Below are 9,787 nucleotides of genomic sequence, written 5' to 3' on the forward strand. Positions count from 1 at the left end.
GTCAAGTAAAACCAAAACTATGATGACTAGTATAAATCACTATCTTTTTCCTAAAAAGGATCATCCAGTTTGAAGCGTTTCAGCTCTAGACAGCAGGAAACACTGTAATCTCGTGGAAAAAACACCACAATCAGTCTCATCTTTCTCTTAAACCAAAGGAACTGAACACCCTGACCACTTTTCTGACCAAGGCCAAAAGTTAATTGACAAGCAGTAAGAAATCAACAGTAAAGGGAAAATCAAAGCATTCGAAAGTTTAATGGAGTTTGGTGGCGATGGAGAGACAGCAAGAGCAGGATAGTAATTAGATCTATGATGTATAATGTTTGGATTTTATAGTTATGATGTAGCTGCTTAGTCAGTTTTAGTGTGTTTTGAATCAGACACAAAATGCTCGTCTGGTCACAACATTTTTCCCTTCTTGTTCTTGTAGTTGGAAAATTGAAATAGGCTATTTTCTCTCTGGATGTATTTATATGTGAGAAGTGCAGTCCTTTTACAGCAATTTGTTTTACAATTTTCCTATTTTTTTCCATGGAGAAACTCCTCCTCTTTCCCTCCAAACCAATATGTCAGCCTCCATCTATAGCATGGTCACGTGTCAAAGTACCYGACTGTTTGACTTCAAGATTTAATAGTCCATGAGACGCATGGTCTGACCAATCATAATTCGTATTATTAGCTTTAGGAAGGTGATTGACTGACAGCCGCCAACACGTTGGGTCAGGGAACAATCATTCACAGCAGGAGGAGTGAGGACCAGGAAAGAGAAACAAAGTCTGATTACCTTTAAAAAACCTGACCCTGGCCGCTGGGACAGAAACATCGACCAACAGGTGCATGGGTTCTGGGAGAAAACCGAGAGGACTCAAAAAGTAGGCATTTCTAAAGGGTAGACATTTCTACAGCGTAAACATTGGTTGGCTAACCCTGACCCCAGCCCTAACCCTGCTGTTATTATCGTTTAATCCTTCTGATRCCCTCGGTTACAACATCAAGCTCGTGAAAAAATAAAGTGTTGGTAGAGAAGTAAACCATTGATATATAAAAAAGAAAAAGTAATTTGACAGACCTTAATTTTGACCACTTTCTGTTATGAAGAAACACCTATGCAACWTTCATTTAATCAGGTGTGGTCCTTGAGAAACACTTACAATGACATCAGGGTTCATGCCGGGTCTTAAAGTCTAAAAAAAGTCTAAAATTTGAAAATCAAAATTTTAGGCCTAAAAAAAGTCTTAAAAATGCCCAGATTTTCACCCAAGGTCTTAAATATAATTTTGTCAAGTCTTAATTTTTTTCTACTTTTGATCATTCCTGAGAACCGTTGGCTGCATAAATAAAGAAAGTTAAGAGTCGTAATCAGAGGTTGACACGATCTGTCTTCATGAAGTGCTAAGTTTACTACTGGTCATGATTAAACTACAAATCCCATGATAACTGCAGGCAAAAATGTCACAGTTTACTCCCATGTTTTTGACCTCTTTGCCGCTACAACCCCCCACATACAGCGGCTTATTTACCTGCTCAAAAAAAAACAGAAATTCAGTCATGTCCACTGCTTGTTGTTTAAATATGGGAAAGTGTGTTTTCAATGAGGCTTGACTTGATATCAGTGATTTTTTTTCACTCGGTTGAAAGTGGTTCACAGCAGTCAGATATGACCGTTTTATTCAAACAATTTAGTGGTCTTATATTGAAATTAAATATTCTTTAATAACTACAATGATAGCAATAAAAGGTTTCTGTTATAAAATTCCTGGGACAATTTGAATGTTTCTCTTAATGCGTCGATTTGGTCGTAAATGTCATTACTAATGGTCTTAAAAGGTCTTTAATTTAACTTACTGAAACCTGCATGAACCCTGTGACATGCTCGTCCACTCGTGTTGTACTTGATTTTGTTTGTCTAATCAGGTGTGGCCCTAGAGAAATGGCTTCCTTTAAAAATGCTTACTCCATCTGCAGACATATGTTTTGGAACACCTCACTAAATGCTATATAAATATTTGTGGACGGTTAAATGAGGGCACAGATTGGGTAGTTAAGCATTTAGAGCAGTGGTTCGCAAACTTTTTGTCTTCTGACCCWCAAAATATTCATGGCAAAAACTTGTGACCCCAAATATTACTGGTCTGAGTACACAAACTTAGTTAATAACCCTAAAAACACAGGCTTTTTGACAATCTAAACAGCTTGTACACAAATATAAATACTTATTTTTACTTATTCTGTGTTTTTGTAATAATTATAGGGAAWATATTACATCAGCAATTATTTTATTACCCTTTAAATTGATTTCTGGAGATTATCCAAGGTGCTTCATGACCCATAATTGGGTCCCAAGCCCAACTTTGGGAACCAAAGTGCAGTGGTTCCCAAACTTTTCAGTTTTTGACCCACAGAATAGTACAAAACAGTAGCAGAGGCCTGTGCCCCCAGCTGTTTTTGGATGATACACATTTGTATCAGGTCAACAAAACATGGACAYAGTAACAATATTTTTTATACTACTGTACATTTAAATACACTAACCTCACTCCTTTGTAACAACTAAGGCAAAAATGTAATTGATTCAGAAAATCTTTTCAGGACCCCATCTTGATGTTTCGAGACCCCACTTTGGGTCCCGACCCCAACTTTGGGAAACACTGATTTAGAGTATCCTGGTTAGAAAGGTAGTAGCCTATGTATCAGTTATTGATTCGAATCATGCTCTGTGTTGAAACTTGTAATAGGAGGTTAACCTTGTGCAGGACCTGTGTATGGGCTGTACAGGTGGCTATATTTAGGGTAAGGGGTTAGGATGTAGAAAATAGTGGAAGTCGATGCAAGTCCTCAACAAGATAGTAAAACCCTATGTGTGTGTGTGTGTGTGTGTGGTGGATGCAATCTTTGCTAAATGACAGTGGGAGGCAGTCAGGTCTTTTTTAAGTCTTGCTAATGACACGGGATCCTTTGAGAGACGATAAAAGCAAAGGTTGGGACGGAAGCTGCCCAGCACCTTGACCCTGTGATTTGAGAAGGTGTTAAATGCAGAAGCAGTAAAGGTCCAAACTCCGCCGTGCTTTGAAACCCACCCCACCCCCTCCTCCGGGAGAACAGGCCAAAGCTGCAAACAACAGGCAGATCCTTTCAGCCTCGGTCACACGGCTGCTTCAAACGCTCACATCAAATAGCACAGAACTAGCAGTCGCCGCTGACGTGCCAAGACAGACAGGAGTTGGGTGGAAAGTCGGATGGGTCCCCGAGGTGAGGGTTGCGTAACTCCTCTTTTTTCTCTTCTGCAGCATTTGAGGAGATGAAAGCGAGTGCGGAGTTCAGCCTGGTGAGATGTTGTTAATCTGCTCTGATAGCGGGCCTTTTTTTTCTTATAATTATCCCAGACTTTCTGAGGGTAGAAACTGAAGAGACTTAGCACATCAAAATRAAAAAAGAAGAAGAGAAAAAGAAAAATCGTTGACTGACACTGCAGACAACAGAAACAGCTTGGATCATTATGTTTTTATGTGAGAGTTTGAACCGTAAGGAGGCAGGAGTAATGAGACTGATTTCCATAAGTCAGCCCTGAAAAGCGGATGCTGATACAAAAAGGGCTTCGTGAAGACTCATCCTGCTCTCAGAACGAGAGGATCTTTGCATATTGAATGACTGCTATAAAAAAAAATTATTCCAGGCTGTAAAAAGAGAAAACATCAAAGAAGTGTTTCAAAGAGGGGAAAAAAAGGGAGAAAGTTGGATCTATTTCTTTGTGTGAACCGTTTTGGCAAGGGCAAACAGTTTGAGATGTGGCAGGTCAGAYGCTCTTGTCTTATGGAAACACAGTGCCATGCATCTGTGCATAGGAACACAAAAAGACAGACTGGACATGTCCTCCTGTTCCAGCACCCCCTTGGGTGTCATGGCCTGCTGGCTCAGATCCATGACAGAACCTCTTGAAGTTATATATTTCTATAAAAAAAAAAAAAACAGAAGAACTGTACGTGTGTGTGTTTGTGAGTGAAAGGGAGTGAGCTGCCCTGGTGTCGGCGCTCCCCCCCYGTCCCGGCTGTGACAGTCACTAATTCAGCACTAACCTCTGTCGTGACCCACTTTGCTCTGCCACCCCGAACCAGACCCCCTAACCACACACCATTCAACACACTCACATTAAAAATTAATTAAAAAAAAGACAGAAACTCCTTAGGATTCCAAACACGCTTTTTTTTCTCCTTTTTTTTTTGAAAACTGTACTTGATAGAGCACACAGAAGCGTTTGAGCAGATTGGAATCTGAAGCTGACTGCATGGGTAAAAGGGAAGCAGAGCCGGCTTTGACAGCTGAGAAAATGACTGAGTGTTATATATCTGACACGTTCCCAAGAGAGAGGTGAGGAGGACAGAATGATAGCCAGTTTGATTTTCAGCCCAGAAAATAGATTTCCTTTTAAACCCTCATGTGACCAGSCTTTTCAAGCTGCAGCTCAGTCCAAGACAAGAGAATTTCATTTAGAAGTGGCATTTTCCTACTTTTTAAGCCTGATTGATTGATATGAGAGCTCCTTGCTTTCTCTCTAAAGGTTTTTTCTCCCCTCTTTCTCTCACCACGTCTGAAGGGCAGAGGATGCTGCGACACTTTCAAGTTAACCTTCAATGCGCCATTAAGAAGTGGTATAAAGCTTGAAAAGTGTTTGAGCTCTTCCATTTCTCACCAAAACGTGGCAACCGGGGGGCTGACGTGCCACCGTCTTTATCTTGTTGATGTTGACAGCATTTAAATCTGTTTTAAAGCTGCCGCCTGTCTTAAGACAAAGAGTCTAAATCTGTGGGAGGCTGTACGCACAGCTGCCTGATTATGTTGGAAAATGGGGGAGCAGGGTACAAATCTCAATACAAGTTGTGGCATTGAATGCACTGCAGACGTGCTTTACATGGTCTTATATCACTGCGGTGCTTGTGAAACRTAGTGCTGTTGTTCAGCTCAGTTAGAAACGCCAACTGTTTGATATTAGGAGCTTCAAATTTGGAGTTTTCTGCCTGACAGGTTGCTGTTTGCTGCCTGACTTCGTTGCAGTTTGTCTCCTCAGGCTGAGAGGCTGAATTTTTCCTCCACACTTAAAAAATAAAAAAACAAGTTCCTTTTTCAGCCTTGATTCATTCAAATATGCACTCTGTCTGTGTTTAGGAAAACATTTTTGAAAACAAAATTTGTTTTCTAACGTAGTGACTTATGRAGGTTATCTGTTTTTTATTTAATTGCATTTTTTTGTATTACTGTCATTCTGAAAACATCAACACTTTTCCTGAAAAATATGTCATCTAGAAACTGAAATCATGCAATTATTCACAACTGCACAGCTTATTTGCTTGATTTGTACCAGTTTACCACTAATCATCCCATAAATCGTCTAATTTACCTTTCTATCCATGATTCCTAAAAAATTGTCTAATCCTGATTCATTATTGTTTTGTTTTAAACAAAATATATTTATATTTTGTACATTTTTACTTTTCTAAAATATTCACTCAAGTGATTTTAAAAGGTTTTCCAGGAACCTCAAGAAAATGCCATAAAATACATTTTTAGTGACGTTTTTGTGTGTTTCCTGAAAAACAACAAAAAAATGACAGATGATTATTTTAGATAGGTGACGATGTGATAGCTTTAACTTTAGATGGTAAATGGCACATTTTGAAAGTAGGTAACAGTGGTGGGCAGCGCTAATCCAAAAGTTAGCTGTAAAAGCTCGAAAGCGCTTCCGTTCAATAAAACGTAGCAGAAGCTAAGTATAAAGTGCAAAACTGACTCAGAGTTTGCCAGAGAATATTCCAGTAATAACATGAGCCACTCTAAAAAAGATAGATAATATAAAGGTAATATACTATATAAATTGTACATGATGCTAAAAAATCTCCATTTCCATCTTCTGCTGCTTATCCACAGTTGGGTTGCGGAGGCAAAAGGTCCAGGAGAGAAACCCTGACATCCCTCCCCCCAGTGAGATTTTCCACCTCGTCCTAAGGGACCCCAAGGCGTTCTAAGGCCAGAGAGGATACTAAATCCCTCCAGTGAGTCCTGGGTCTTCCCCCTGGGCCTCCKGCTGGTGGTACATGCCCAGAATACCTCTAAAGGGTGAGATCAAAGAGACATCCTAATCAGATGCCCGAACCACCTCAACTGACCCCTTTTGATGCGGAGGAGCAGTGGCTTTACTCTGAGTTCTCCCCGGATGACGTAACTCCTCGTCTAAGGCTGAGCCCGGCCACCCTATGAAAGAAACTCTTTTTAGCTGCTTGTATCCATGATCTCCTTCCTTCAGTCATGATCCATGACTCATGACCATAGGTTCATGATACTTAAACTCCTCCACTTTCCTTTTCCGGTCGAGACCCATGGCCTCAGATTTAAAGGAACTGACTCTCATCCCAGCCACTTCACACTTGGCTGCAAACTGCCCCAGAGCACGATGAAAGTCTTGGCCTGAAGATGACAACATAACATCATCCACATAAAGCAGAGACAAGACTCTGTGGTTCCAAACCAGACACCCTCCTCTCCACAAGTGTGCCTTGAGACCCTGTCCATAAACACTACAAACAGGATCGGAGACATGGGACAGCCCTGGCAGAGAGTCCAACCAGCACTGAGAAAAAGCTCCTGCTCTGGTCATATAGGCACTGGATCACTCTTAATAGCAACCCAGACATTCTATACTCCCACAGCACAACCCCTCACAGGATGCCTCAAGGAATACGATCATAAGCCTTCTCCATGTCTGAAAAACTCATGTAGACCAGAGATGTAAACTCCCATGACTCCTTTAGCAACTCYGCAAAATATCTGGTCCACTGTTCCACAACCAGGGYAGAAGCCACAGTGCTCCTCTTGCATTTGTGATTCGATGATCGATTTCTACTTTAACAATTTCCATTTAACAAAAGTGTAACAATAAAACATTGGAGCAGACACAGAAACAATCATATTTGAAACCATCCGTAGCTTATTCACAACTTGAGGGTTTTGCCAGATTGAAGTTCTAAAATTACATGTAAGAAACTGGAAGACAAACTTGCTTTCTCACGTGAGTTATTGCATGTTTCTCTATCTGTGTCCTTTTCCTGACAATCTGAGTTGTACAACCCTGTGTTCAGCTATGTGTTCATCTGTTGTATAAAAAATAAAATAAAACAGTGGTCTTTTTTCTGTAGCCCTGACGCTATACTCACTTTGTTCTCTGCAGGGTCCTTGCCTTTTTAATGCCCAAGCGTATGGCTTCAGTTACTTTTTACTTGTTAGCAGTTTAGGTTCTGGTAGTGATCCAACAACAGAAACCACCATCTAAAATTGATTATTTCCCTCAGTGCCTCCATTCTCTATTCATGTAATTTATTCTGTTGCTTTCATTGTCAAACTTTAGTAAATTTCAGTAAAAAAGACACATCTGCTTTTAAATGTGGACATTGTTTTAGCCATGAAACTACAAGTAATTTTGTGTATCTGACACAGTCATGTCTCGACGTACCCGGCTGTTTGACTTTAAGAATCCAACTCAGTATCACATACTGAAAAGACCTGGGTCGGATTAGAAAAAAATGTGTTTGTCACATTTGGACTGTCATGGAAAAACGCTGATATGGGTCACATGGGGCAAAAAATTTGGATTTGGGATGAAATAAAACCAAAGGTTGCTGTTGGTGATGATGACTTAACTTGGATAATGAGGTACAGATGGGAGAGAGGGGGTCTAAATGGTAGAACGACTGGAATGGCAATGAGTCATAATACAAGGGCAACATGTACCCATCTTGCAGAAAGTAGATGGTAATTTTCAAACGGGAAACCTTGAAAATCTTTTCTTGAGGAATAAAGTCAGATATGAAAAAAAGATTGCATATTGATGAATTTAATTGTAAAACTCAGTGCAGATGCATCAATTAACTGTGCTCACTGACCCACATCTATATGAACATGTTCCTGTGTCTGTCTGTTATGAAACACTTAAGGGGCAATATCATGTAAAATCAACTTTTTTGAGTTTTATATCATGTTATAATGTTATACTCCCATAAAAACATGTCCAAAGCCTTGCTTTGACTCATTCATGCATGTTTGAGAAATCCTGCAGCGTTTTTAGGAAGTCATGCTGAGGAGCAAAACAACAGGTGGGGACCAGAAATGCCTTTTGGTACCAGAAATGCCCCTGGGACATGTCTTTAAGCCGAACTTCCTCACCCCGCCCATGACTCCTGCAGGCTCTCGGGTGAAAGTGAAAGTGAAACTTAAACTGTCTGTTGCGCTCTCGACATTAGTTCTCACTCAGTGAAGCTCTTTTCAGATTCAAAATACCTTTGAGGAAATGTATTTTCAGATGCCAAGTAAGCTGCATCATGGCAGCGCCCCCCCTCCCCCAGCACCGATATGGGCGTGACAGAAGCGGAAGGTGRTTCTTAAAGAGACAGAAGCCAATTTCAAGGCGTTTAGAAGAGGAAGTGAAGTTTATTTTCTATTTAAACATAAAATCAGCATTTTAGTAACAGCTAAATGTGACATAGATACTTTATTATGGTATAGTATTTAAAGTAACAGGTTTTAAACAAGGTCAACGTGAGCAAACACCAAGAACAACACAGGAGGCAAGAACTTGAATAATAAAATAATTGTTTGTTTATTTACACAGTGAGTGAGCGGGGAGCGGGACCTGGAAGCAGAGGATTTGAAGAGGTAAGTAACAGGTTTTTAGGAGGTGATATTCAACAAATTATATTTATGCTTACTAGTGAGGGCTTGGGGTTAAACATGGAGGAGGAGGTCCAGAGTCCAAAGATCCAAAGGTGATATTTACAAGAGTGTGTTGTATTTACAGGTGAGGCGAGGAGGCAACGCATGAAACAGGTGAGAGGCTCGGCAGGCAGGCAGACTTGGTCAGGATCCAAAAACAGTTCCAAGGCGGTTTCTTTTAACTGGAGACAGGTAAGTACACGAGAGAATACAAAGGTTAGACAGATCAGGTTTTCAAAAATAGTCTTAGGCTGAGATCTTTTACCAAAAGCGGTTTGATGCTTCAGCGATGAGTTGATCCTTCAGTCTTCCTTTTAAAGCCAACACTGATGAGCCAGCTCCGCTGCAGGTGTGTCCAATCAGCAGGTGCTTTGCCAGGTAACGGGGAGGCATAAGGTGAGAAATCACCAAAATGCCTCATAAAGTATTCCTGAGAAACACATAATATTGCCCCTTTAATAAATTTTGATGAAATGTCAGGAAGTGGCTCCACAACTTCAACCGATTAACTTCTGGATTCAACTCAATCCAAGATGGCTGCCACAGCCAACCCACCCTAAAAAACACAGTTATTATAATTCGGTCACTTTTACAGATACTGCACAAAAATATGGTTTAACTGTAGCTAAGGACCATTTACAACAACATAATCAAAGTGCCTCTAATTGCATGAAATCTTTAGCATTAGCTGTTGACGTCAACCCTGTATTTACAAAGTATCTCAACCACTGTAATAAAACTCTTGGGAAGTAATCATTAGATGAACATGTATGACTGATACAAACACCAGGCAGTCTGTGTGCACCAGGGGTGAAAACTGCATGAGGAAAATACAGGATTTCAGGTAAGTGATGACTAATAATGGGTCCAGTGGCTCTGAGCCAGCTCCAAGAGACCTGGTTTAAAGTTAAAAGAGTTGATTCAGAAATGGCTCTTCACAAGTAACTGAAGAGCCATTTGAGAGCCAAATGAGCCAATGTTTTGGTAAGCTAAGCCAAAAATGAATGGGAACCCAAAAACAAGCCATTAG

The 9,787-nt window shown here is 40.4% G+C and overlaps 1 long non-coding RNA gene across 1 annotated transcript; it reads left to right on the forward strand.

Annotated features, from left to right (window-relative positions):
* The first annotated feature begins 2,608 nt into the window (after positions 1-2,608).
* On the forward strand, positions 2,609-7,186 carry LOC106529801 (uncharacterized). The gene is made up of 2 exons (XR_001311679.1): positions 2,609-3,252; positions 5,923-7,186. It is a non-coding gene; the product is annotated as an uncharacterized LOC106529801 (long non-coding RNA).
* Positions 7,187-9,787: the final 2,601 nt, after the last annotated feature.

This window comes from Austrofundulus limnaeus, unplaced genomic scaffold, assembly GCF_001266775.1.
Source record: "Austrofundulus limnaeus strain Quisiro unplaced genomic scaffold, Austrofundulus_limnaeus-1.0 Scaffold467, whole genome shotgun sequence".
In the NCBI taxonomy this organism is placed as follows: domain Eukaryota; kingdom Metazoa; phylum Chordata; class Actinopteri; order Cyprinodontiformes; family Rivulidae; genus Austrofundulus; species Austrofundulus limnaeus.